Source organism: Schistocerca cancellata, chromosome 1, assembly GCF_023864275.1.
Source record: "Schistocerca cancellata isolate TAMUIC-IGC-003103 chromosome 1, iqSchCanc2.1, whole genome shotgun sequence".
NCBI classification, from domain to species: domain Eukaryota; kingdom Metazoa; phylum Arthropoda; class Insecta; order Orthoptera; family Acrididae; genus Schistocerca; species Schistocerca cancellata.
The window spans coordinates 45,722,092-45,734,768 of record NC_064626.1 but is presented as its reverse complement, the minus strand read 5'-3'; positions in this window follow the sequence as shown (position 1 = coordinate 45,734,768).

Sequence of the window (12,677 nt, the reverse complement as noted above, 5' to 3'; positions counted from 1 at the left end):
AACGTATGTATAGTGAGTGTTAAAATTCTTCCACTCCTCCCTCTTTTCCATTCACAGACACAAACATGAATCAACGGAAAATCATGTACTATTAAGATGTTGCAATAGATATTGCTGCCTATCCAGTGACGTGTGAAACAACACAACAGCCAACGTGTCATCCAGTGCCCTATTTCCTGTCATATAAATTTCCTAAAAAATGGCAGATTGGGTATTAGCCATTTAAGCTTTCCGTCATGAGGAAAACACGATGAAGCTAAGAGACAAAATGTCCCCACAATTTAGCTATTCGTTCCTTCCAATACACTGAATGGTCCATTGATCGTGACCGCACAGAATATCTGCAATAGTATCGAAGGAAATTGACGGAGATCCGAAATGTGAAATAATTTGGGTGAAGGTCACAGTTGAAGCAGGCTCAGACATGGTAATTGGATTGAAAGGTCTCTGTTGGATTCCTTTCATGTTAATTTCTTAAATCTGTCATTTACGGCATAAATTCCTCTTCTAAATTTACTGTGGCGTTTCTGACTATCTGGGAGGAGACTGAGTAGTGGAACGTGTTACTTTTACACACAAACAAGATCGATCTGTCACTCTACTACACTGTAAAAAACAGTTTATATGTAATTCATGTCACACAGTCTCATACGGAACCCTCATCTGCTTTCTTTTATATACTGTATATGATAAGATACTGTCATCCCCCTTCCCTTCTGTGTGAGAGGATGAATGAGCAAATGTATTTCTAGTTGCATGGTTGAGGGTAGCAGACAAGCCTGTCTGCTAGAGAACAGTAGGACCAACGTCGGAACAGGTAGCTACGCTTTCTAAAAGCAAAGAGGTTTCTATCCTTAGTATGGTCCTGTCCGTCTCTTGTCATGTTGGTATAGGAAGCTGCCCCTCTGGCCACTTCCGTTTGTATTCGTGAGCCACCCTCAGAAAGGGACCAGGTCAGTCTGTCGGTGGCGAGCTTCTGAAGTGGTAAGATCTCCGGCTAAGCGCGTGTCTGCTAAGTCCGTAGGACAATGGATTTCTTAAGTTCAGCCTAACTGAAAATTTAATCACCTTTATTTCAGGTTTAGCTCTAAAATATCTAATGTTATCTTAAATTGCAACGCAGTGTATTTCGAGTGTGAAGTTCAGAACATTTTCCAGTAGTTGCTTTGTCACTACTTTGTGAGTAAAGTGGAACCACGTATTGATCATCAATCTTCAATGCGAGTGTGCGTGAGATTATAACATCTCGTCTTGACAATATTTTTCAATATAGCAACTTTTCTTTATGTTCAACCCACGTGGGGTGTACTTTGTGAGACTACTACCACGTGCTTATATAATTGTTTGACCCATCAGGTTAATAGTAAGACGTTAGTAACCAGTTCGAGGTTTTTCTTTTGTAAATTGCTTTTCGATCTAATTTATTTTAATTATCAAAATTATTGTGGAGTTACACGCTTTGTGTAAACCAAGTTGACCACGTGAAGCATGTGGTGTAATCATCAAAGTAGCCCTCAGCTATTCTTTTTGGGAAGATTTCACAGAGAGTTAGTATGAATTTAGTATACCAGTGTGTGGTAATTACATGACGGACAGGATTGTGCTATGAACGTAATTTCTTTGGGTGAAAATTGAATCGGTTGGTTGTGGTTAATTTCCTCTTGCATATGTTTCAACGTTCTTCGTGTGTTATTTTATGAATGCAGTGTTGTATGCAGTCTCCCAATCTTAGCTCCATATTTGATGTGTTCCACAAGGTTACAATCTCACATTTTCACAATCGTAAATAAGGCACCAGCTTAGTTACGACTCAAGTTTAATATGCTGAAATTTCAATGATCAATGTTAAAATAAATTTCCAAATATAAACTGATTTATTTCATTTTATTTAAATTCTCACCTGTTGTCGTATGACTATTAAAAGATTATAATTAAAGTTAGTCTGGTTGGGAATTTGGTAAGCTGGACAGGATACCTGGTGAAACAGTTGCGCAGTAATGCAAGGTTAACTTCCCCAGACAGCTCACAGCTTTTAACCCGCTTTTATTGTCTATCAGTTCCGCTTACACCACAAAATAAAGCAACAACATTATAGGATGTCTCTATAGGCCCTCTGGCTCAGCAGCTGTTGTGGCTGAGCACCTGAAGGATAATTTGGAAAATATTTCGAGTGGATCTCCCCACCATGTTATAGTTCTGGGTGGAGATTTTAATTTGCCGGATATAGACTGGGAGACTCAAACGCTCATAATGGGTGGCAGGGACAAAGAATCCAGTGAAATTTTTTTAAGCGATTTATCTGAAAATTGCCTTGAGCAGTTAAACAGAGAGCCGACTCGTGGCGATAACATATTAGACCTTCTGGTGACAAACAGACTCGAACTATTTGAAACAGCTAACGCAGAAAGTGGAATCAACGATCATAAAGCGGTTACTGCATCGATGATTTCAGCAGGAAATATAAATATTAAAAAAAGGTAGGGAGATTTTTCTGTTTAGCAAAAGTGACAAAAAGCAGATTACAGAGTACCTGACGGCTCAACGCAAAAGTTTTGTCTCAAGTACAGATAGTGTTGAGGGTCAGTGGACTAAGTTCAAAACCATCGTACAATATGCGTTAGATGAGTATCTGCCAAGCAAGATCGTAAGAGATGGAAAAGAGCCACCGTAGTACAACAACAGAGTTAGAAAACTGCTACGGAAGCAAAGGGAACTTCACAGCAAACATAAACATAGCCAAAGCCTTGCAGACAAACAAAAATTACGCGAAGCGAAATGTAGTGTGAGGGGGACTATGCGAGAGGCGCCCTTGAACTCTAAAGTAAAGTTCTATGTACTGACTTAGCAGAAAATCCTAAGAAATTTTGGTCTTATGTCAAAGCGGTAGGTGGATGAAAACAAAGTGTCCACTCTGTGACCAAAATGGTACTGAAACAGAGGATGACAGACTAAAGGCCGAAATACTAAATGTCTTTTTCCAAAGCTGTTTCACAGAGGAAGACTGCACTGTAGTTCCTTCTATAGATTGTCGCGCAGATGACAAAATGGTACATATCGAAATTGATGACAGAGGGGTAGAGAAACAATTAAAATCGCTCAAAAGAGGGAAGGCCGCTGGACCTGATGGCATACCAGTTAGATTTTACACAGAGTAGGCGAAGGAACTTGCCCCCCTTCTTGCAGCGGTGTACCGTAGGTCTCTAGAAGAGCGTAGCGTTCCAAAGGATTTGAAAAGGGCACAGGTAATCCCCGTTTTCAAGAAGGGACGCCGAACACATGTGCAGGACTGTAGACCTATATCTCTAACGTAGATCAGTTGTAGAATTTTGGAACACGTATTATGTTTGAGTATAATGACTTTTCTGGAGACTAAAAATCTACTCTGTAGGAATCAGCATGGGTTTCGAAAAAGACGGTCGTGTGAAACCCAGCTCGCGCTATTCGTCCACGAGACTCAGAGGGCCATAGACACGGAGGTAGATGCCGTGTTTCTTGACTTCCGCAAGGCGCTCGATAAAGTTCCCCACAGTCGTTTAATGAACAAAGTAAGAGCATAAGGACTATCAGACCAATTGTGTGATTGGATTGAAGAGTTCCTAGATAACAGAACGCAGCATGTCATTCTCAATGGAGAGAAGTCTTCCGAAGTAAGAGTGAATTCAGGTGTGCCTCAGGGAAGTGTCGTAGGACCGTTGCTATTGACAATATACATAAATGACCTTGTGGATGACATCGGAAGTTCACTGAGGTTTTTTGCGGATGAAGCTGTGGTAAATCGAGTGGTTGTAATTGTACTGAAATGTAGGAGGATCTGCAGCGAATCGACGCATGGTGCAGGGAATGGCAATTGAATCTCAATGTAGACAAGTGAAATGTGCTGCGAATACATAGAAAGATAGATCCCTTATCAATTAGCTACAATATAGCAGGTCAGCAACTGGAAGCAGTTAATTCCATAAATTATCTGGGAGTACGCATTAGAAGTGATTTAAAATGGAATGATCAAATAAAGTTGATCGTTGGTAGAGCAGATGCCAGACTGAGATTCATTGGAAGAATCCCAAAGAAATGCAATCCGAAAACAAAGGAAGTAGGTTACAGTACACTTGTTCGCCCACTGCTTGAATACTCCTCAGCAGTGTGGGATCCGTACCAAATAGGTTTGATAGAAGAGATAGAGAAGATCCAATGGAGAGCAGCGCGCTTCGTTACAGTATCATTTGGTAATCGCGAAAGCGTTACGGAGATGATAGATAAACTCCAGTGGAAAACTCTGCAGGAGAGACGCTCAGTAGCTCAGTACGGGCTTTTGTTGAAGTTTCAAGAACATACCTTCACCGAAGAGTCAAGCAGTATATTGCTCCCTCCTACGTATATCTCGCGAAGAGACCATGATGATAAAATCAGAGAGATTAGAGCCCACACAGAAGCATACCGACAATCCTTCTTTCCACGAACAATACGAGACTGGAATAGAAGGGAGAACCGATAGAGGTACTCAAGGTGCCCTCCGCCGCACACCGTCAGGTGGCTTGCGGAGTATGGATACAGATGTAGATGTAGAATACCTCACGAAATAAGCGTCAAACGAATAAACTACAAAGAACGAAACTTGTTTATCTTGAAGGGGGAAACAACATGGCGCTATGGTCGGCCCGCTAGATGGCGCTGCCATAGGTCAAACGGATATCAATTGCATTTTTAAAAATAGGAACCCCCATTTATTACTACATATTCGTGTAGTAAATAAAGAAATATGAATGTTTTAGTTGGACCACTTTTTTCGATTTGCGACAGATGGCGCTATAATTCTCACAATCATATGACTCACAATTTTAGACGAACAGTTGGTAGCAGGCAGGTTTTTCAAATTAAAAAACAGAACGTAGGTACGTTTGACCATTTTATTTCCGTTGTTCCAATGCGAGACATGTATCTTTGTGAACTTATCATTCCTGAGAACGCATGCTGTTACAGCGTCATTACTTGTAACTACCACATTAATGTAATTAATGCTCAAAATGATGTCTGTCAACCTCAATGCATTTGGCAGTACGTGTAACGACATTCCTCTCAACAGCGAGTAGGTCGCCTTCCGTAATGTCCGCCCATGCATTGAAAATGCGCTGACGCATGTTGTCAGGCGTTGTTGGTGGATCACGATAGCAAATATCCTTCAACTTTCCCCACAGACTGAAATACGGGGACGTCAGATCCGGTGAACGTGCGGGCCTTGGTATGGTGCTTCAAGGTCCAATCCACCTGTCATGAAATATGCTATTCAATAACGTTTCAACCGTACGCAAGCTATTAGTCGGCCATCCATCAGTTGGTAGTACATCGCCTTTCTGTCATGCAGTGAAACATCTTGTAGTAACATCGGTAGTACGCTACGTAGGAAATCACCATACATTGCAACATTTAGATTGCAATCGATAAAATGAGGGCCAATTATCCTCCCTCCAATAATGCCACACCATACATTAACCCGCCAAGGACGGTGATGTTCCACTTGTCGCCGCCATAGTGGATTTTCCGTTGCCAAATACTGCATATTATGCCAGTATACGTTACTGCTCCGTCGCTAAATAGAACGCATGCCAGAAATCTGTCACCGCCCCTTAATTTCTCTTGTGCCCAGTGGCAGAACTGTACACGACGTTCAAAGTCGTTGCTATGCAATTCCGGGTGGATAGAAATATGATACGGGTGCAGTCGATGTTAATGAATTTTCAACACCGACGTTTTTGAGATTCCCGATTCTCGCGCAATTTGTCTGCTATTGATGTGCGGATTAGCCGCGAAAGCAGCTAAAACACCTACTTGGTCATCAGCATTTGTTGCAGGTCGTGGTCAACGTTTCACATGTGGCTTAACACATCCTGTTTCCTTAAATAACGCAACCATCCGGCGAACGGTCAGGACACTTGGATGATGTCGTCTAGGATACCGAATAGCATACATAGCACCCGCCCGTTGGGCATTTTGATCACAATAGCCATACATCAACATGATGTCGACCTTCTCCGCAATCGGTAAACGGTCCATTTTAACACGGGTAATGTATCACGAAGCAAATACCGACCGAACTGTGCGAATGTTACGTGATACCACGTACTCATACGTTTGTGACTATTACAGAGTCATGAATCCCGAAGCGAAAAAAGTGGTCCAACTACATTCATATTTCTTTACGTACTACACGAATATATATTTAAAAATGGGGGTTACTATTTAAGAATACGTAGTTGATACCCGTTTGACCTATGGCAGCGCCGTCTAGCGGGCCAACCATAGCGCCATCTAGTTTCCCCCTTCAAGCTAGACAAGTTTCGTTCTTTGTAGTTTTTTCGTTTGATGCTTATTTCTTGAGATATTTGGCCCGGTCACTATCAATGGACCACCCTGTATTGACGTCACATGGATTAGAATTCGACACTGACTACTAATACCATCATATGGCAATCTTACAGCAGTTTAAATTTACTATGTATTGCCAATTTAAGCCCCACACCGATCAAACCGCAGCACACTGCCACTTGTACAATGGATAATTTGTTCCACAGTTCCTATTACAGGCTGCTATATGTTGGCAATATATCTAGCAAAAAATTGAGGTCGTACGATGCAAGTGCTACTCTGAGATGAAAAGTTTGTGACAGGAGAGGAATTCATGGCGGGCCGCATTAAACCAGTCAGGAGACAGAAGACTCAAAGAAAAAATAGGTTGTAGAAGTGACTTAGTACATAAAGCTTCTACAAGGAAGCCATGTTCGGAAATTTTCTGTTCAGGTGAAAAATACATTTGAAGAATCACTTTCAAATCTCCCACTTCACGGTCCACACACAGCAAAGACATATTCTGTGATCTGAGTGATCTAAAGATGCTGCTCCACGTGGCTATTCCATTTTATATTTTACAAGTTAGTGAATACTTCTCACGAAAACCACATTATTATCCAATTAGCTGTGTAAGGGCGCTGTTGACGTAGCTGTTGAGCGCCCTGTACTTACCACGATGCCACCACCCCCATGTTGCGGCGCTGCTGCTGCTGCTGTTCATTGCGCAAGGTGTGTCTGCGACCGCATGCTTTCACACACACACACGATTCATAAACCAAGGGCCACGGAGCACAGCTGTCGACAATTCCAGTTGCTAACCTACCAATACCTCGCAGCCATTTTCTTTTTTTACTGGCCTGAAGCAGCCCACTATGCCAACCTCTTCATCTTACCTCCTAATGTAGTGACTTCTCGCAGGCGGTTCTCTACATTAGATTACTATCATTACGACCAGGAGTGCGGTGTGCTGCGCATCCTCCACTGAGGATGACACAGTCGGATCGTCACGATGGGTTAATTGTGGCCTGTAGACGAAGTGGTTTCCTGCACCTATAGTTTTTATCCTCTACATATTTCTCGTACCATGGGGGTTATCTCCTGATATCTCAACAAATATTCTCTCCCTCCGTGTTTCTTCTGTCACTTTTCGATATGTAATTCTCTTCACCAGTCTTGTGGATATGCTCCTCATCACGTATCTTATCACTCACCTGCTTTTAACCATTTTTCTGTAGCACCACATCACAAGCGCTTCGAATCTCTTCTGTTGCGGTTTCCCCACCGTCCATTTTTCGATACCATACAATGATGTGTTCCAAAGGTACAGTCTCATCCACATCCACATGATTACCCTGCAATTCACATTTAAGTGCTTGGCAGATGGTTCCCTACCATGCCACTCCCGAACAGCGCGCGGGAAAAACGAAAACCTAAACCTTTCTGTTCGAGCTCTGATTTCACTTATTTTATTTTGATGATCATTCCTACCTATGTAGGTTGGGCTCAACAAAATATTTTCGCATTCGGAAGAGAAAGTTGGTGACTGAAATTTCGTAAATAGATCTCGCCGCGACGAGAAACGTCTTTGCTTTAATGACTTCCATCCCAACTCGCGTATCATATCCGCCACACTCTCTCCCCTATTACGTGATAATACAAAACGAGCTGCCCTTTTTTGCACCCTTTCTATGTCCTCCGTCAATCCCACCTGGTAACGATCCCACACCGCGCAGTAATATTCTAACAGAGGACGAACGAGTGTAGTGCAAGCTGTCTCTTTAGTGGACTTGTTGCATCTTCTAAGTGTCCTGCCAATGAAACGCAAACTTTGGCTCGCCTTCCCCACTATATTATCTATGTGGTCTTTCCAACTGAAGTTGTTCTTAATTTTTACACCCAGGTACTTAGTTGAATTGACAGCCTTGAGAATTTTACTATTTATCGAGTAATCGAATTCCAACGGATTTCTTTTGGAACTCATGTGGATCACCTCACACTTTTCGTTATTTCAACTTTTCGTTTTCAACTGCCACCTGCCACACCATACAACAATCTTTTCTAAATCGCTTTGCAACTGATACTGGTCTTCGGATGACCTTACTAGACGGTAAATTACAGCATCATCTGCGAACAACCTAAGAGAACTGCTCAGATTGTCGCCCAGGTCATTTATACAGATCAGGAACAGCAGAGGTCCCAGGACGCTTCCCTGGGGAACACCTGATATCACTTCAGTTTTACTCGATGATTTGCCGTCTATTACTACGAACTGCGACCTTCCCGACAGGAAATCACGAAACCAGTCACACAACTGAGACGATATCCCATAGGCCCGCAGCTTCATTAGAAGTCACTTGTGGGGAACAGTGCCAAAAGCTTTCCGGAAATCTAGAAATACGGAATTAACTTGAGATCCCTTGTCGATAGCGGCCATTACTTCGTGCGAATAAAGAGCCAGCTGCGTTGCACAAGAACGATGTTTTGTGAAAGCATGCTGATTACGTATCAATAGATCGTTCCCTCAGATATTTCTGTGTTTGATCGCAGTGGACTTCTCTTGGTGAGAAATGCCCTCTTTGCCCCTGCTAGCCTTCCTTTCATCCCCTCCTTGCTTCGTCTGTCACTTGTCACTTTGCTTCCAAGATAGTAAAATTCCTTAACTTTATGTACTTCTTCATCACCAATCTTGACGTGAAGTTCATTTCTGCTACTTCCCTATCACTGAGGACAGCAGTTTCATCATTGAATCTTGTCATTGCTATCCTTTCACTCTGAATTTTAATCTCATTCTTGAAACTTTCTTTCATTTCTGCCGCTGATTCTTCGGTGTATAGATCGAACAGTATGAGTAAAAGCGTATATCCTTGTGTTATGTTATTTTAATCAGAACACTCCGTTCATCGTCTTGCAGAATTGTTGTTCCCTCTTGATTCCTGTACATATTGCGTATCATCTGCCTTCCCCTGTAGCATACTCCTCTTTCTCTCAGAATTTCGAACGCTTTGCACTATTTTACAATGTCGGAAGGTTTTCCTGGGTCGGGAAATCCTATCATCAGGTTTTTCTTAAGCCTTGGTTACACTATCAAGCGTAACGTCAAAACAGCCTCTCTGATGTCATTACCTTTCCTAAGGCCAAATTGATCGTCATCTAACCCATCAATTTTCTTTTCCAGTCTTCTGTGTATTTTACTTGTCATCAGCTTGCATGATTCTACTGTTAATCTGATTGTGTGACAGTGCTCGCACTTATCTGCCCTCTCTGTTTTCGGAACTGTACTGACAATATTTTTCCTTAAGAATTGTGGTACGTGGCCGGACTCATAGATTATCCACAACAAGAGACATTTCATTGCCACTTCCCTAAGATTATAAAATAACGATAAAATATTAACTATCATTTTGCATTATTTGATTTCAAGTCCTCCAGAGCCAATTTAAACGCGGTATCCCCTATCTGTTCCATACATATTCCAATTCTCACCCTCATAGAGTCCTTCAGTGTTCTCTCTCTACATATTCCCTCTGTCTTCTGCATTTAACAATGGATTTCACATTGCTATCTTAATGTTATTGTGTCGTTTTACGTCCTTCGTTCTTCTTCTGCAGTGAACTTGTTTGGTTTAGATTTATTTCAGTTGTTTAACTTGTCTATAGTAAATCAGGTCCCATCAGTGAACCAGACTGTGCCTTCAGACAGTGTTTCTCGTCTATGTGAAGAATTTGCAGACATTTTTGCACTGGGCCTCGGTTGTGTTAAGAACTATAAAGCACATTTGGAACTGAAAGTAAATGCGCAACCGAAATTTTTCAGAGCGCGCTATGTTCCCCACGCATTGCGTGATGAGGTCGCAAAAACATTACACGATTTGGAATCACAAGGTGTAATTGAACGTGTGCAAGCTTCTCTCTGGGCATCACCCTTAGTAATTTTGCCAAAACCTTCGGGAAAATTGAGACTTTGTGAGGACTTGAGGCGACAGTGAATCCACAACTAGTGATTGCCACTTTTCCTTTACCACACCCGGAAGATCTTTTTGACAAACCGTGCCCGGCAAATATTTTTCGAAGTTGGACCTAGCAGATGCGTACTTGCAAATACTGGTGGACGAAGAATCCCAGCGCGTTTTAGTGGTTAACACGCATCTTGGTTTGTACCGATTCAAACGACTGCCACTCGGGTGTGCATCCGCGCCTGCATTGTTTCAGCAATATCTACAAACTGTTTGTGCATCGGTCCCTACTGCAGCAAACTATCTGGACGATATTGTGATCTCCGGAAAGACCGAAGAAGAATATTTAGTCCATCTCAGAACATTGTTTCAGGTCTTGCGACAAAATGGAATTCGCTTACGGAAGGACTTGCCATACCTGGGACATGTACTCAATGCCCAAGACATACAACCCAGTCTCACGCATCTCCGTGCCATACAAGACTTGCCTTCACCGCAGAATTTGAAGCAGCTACAGAGTGAGCTGGGAAAAATCAATTATTATCACAGATATGTGCCGCATGCCTCTTCCATTTTCAGCTCCGCTTCATCGCTTACGCCGTAAAGGTGTTCCGTTCGTCTGGAGGACGGAATGCGAACGCGCCTTTCGCCGGGTGAAATCGGCGTTGCTTTCCAATACTTGCCTTACGCTATTCGATCCCCGGAAGCCCCTTTTGCTGATGGTGGATGCATCGGATTTCGGGATCGGTGCTGTGCTTGCGCACAAAGATGGCTCGCACGATCGCCCTATTGCCTTTGCGTCCAAATTGCTCTCGTCTGCGGAAAGAAACTATTCACAGATCGAGAAAGAAGCGTTGGCTCTCGTATTTGGTGTTACAAAGTTTCATGACTTCTTGTATGATCGTCACTTTACCATAATCACAGACCACAAACCTTCGACATCGCTTTTTCATCCGAACAAGGCTGTACCTCCACGTACAGCGCAGAAATTCATTCGCTGGTCTATTTTCCTCTCGCAGTATCGCTACGATATCTTGTATCGGTCCACTGCTACGCACGGAAACGCCGATGCGTTGTCCCGTTTGCCTGTTGCTGAGGATAGGGCATTCGATTCCTCCGAACTTGCTTGCATGTTCATTGATTCGGAAACTGATGCCGTGGTCGAATCGTTTCCGATTGATTTTCGTCGTGTAGCTACAGCCACAACTGCGGTCCCTGTCCTTGCTACCGTTTTACGTTTTGTTGCTACGCAATGATCCTTGTCAAAGTCGCGGTTCGGGGAGTCGTTGGTTCGTCGATTTTTTTGCTCACAAGGAGAGATTTTTTGATCGACGTGGTGTTTTGCTTTTGCGTTCTGATAATGATCAGTCCAGGGTCGTGGTACCACGTTCGTTACAGGAAACAACTTGCTCGTCAGCACTGTAGTAGGTTCGGAATCGATGCTGCGATTACGACTATGTACTCTTCTTGCATGGTGTGTGCCGAACAACAATCAGCACCACCGCGCAAATTCTTTGGATGGCTGAAAGCCAACGCTTACACATCGATTTTGCTGGTCCATTCTGGAATGCTCGATGGTTGGTTGTGATAGATTCATTCAGTAATTTTCCTTTTGTTGTCCGAATGTCTTCCATGACATCATCTACCACCATCCAAGCGTTACCCGCTATCTTTTGCATGAAGGTCTTTCACAGACAATTGTTTCCGACAATGGCCCACAATTCATGTTCGCAGAATTTCAGTCATTCTGCAAGGCCAATGGTATTCAACATCTGACGTCCGTGCCGTTTTCGCCACAGTGCAACGGTGCCGCTGAACGATTGGTCAGGACTTTCAAGTCACAGATGTTGGAGTTGAAAGAGTCGCATTCTCGGGAGGACGCGTTATTGCTCTTCTTGTCCTCGTATCGCTCTCAGCCCCGAGATGGTCGCTCGCCGGCTGAGTTGCTCCACGGTCGTCCTCATCGCACCTTGATGTCTTTGCACCATCCGCCGAATCATGTTCCTGTGCAGCGGCAGAAACCTGCTTTTGCTCCAGGCGACGTTGTCTACTACCGCCACTATCGAGGTTCGCGGCGTTGGCTCGAAGGGCGAATTCTTCGCTGCCTCGGACGCGCTATGTATCTGGTTTGGGGGGCCGCTGGTGAGGTGCGCCGGCATCTCAGTCAGCTGCGCCTCTGTCGCCGCACGGGATCTGCCGCTCCCCGTCTGCTTTCAGCGACGGTGCCGTCCGGTCAGCGCCCCGGGGACCCATCTACTGGCTCGCCTCATCCCTAGGTGTTACCGACGCTGCCTTTCATTTTGCCCCATGGCGACGCGCCGCCGCCGCCGCCCGCAGTGGACGCGTCGTTGCAGCGGCCGGGCGCCCCCCTGGCTCACGCGCC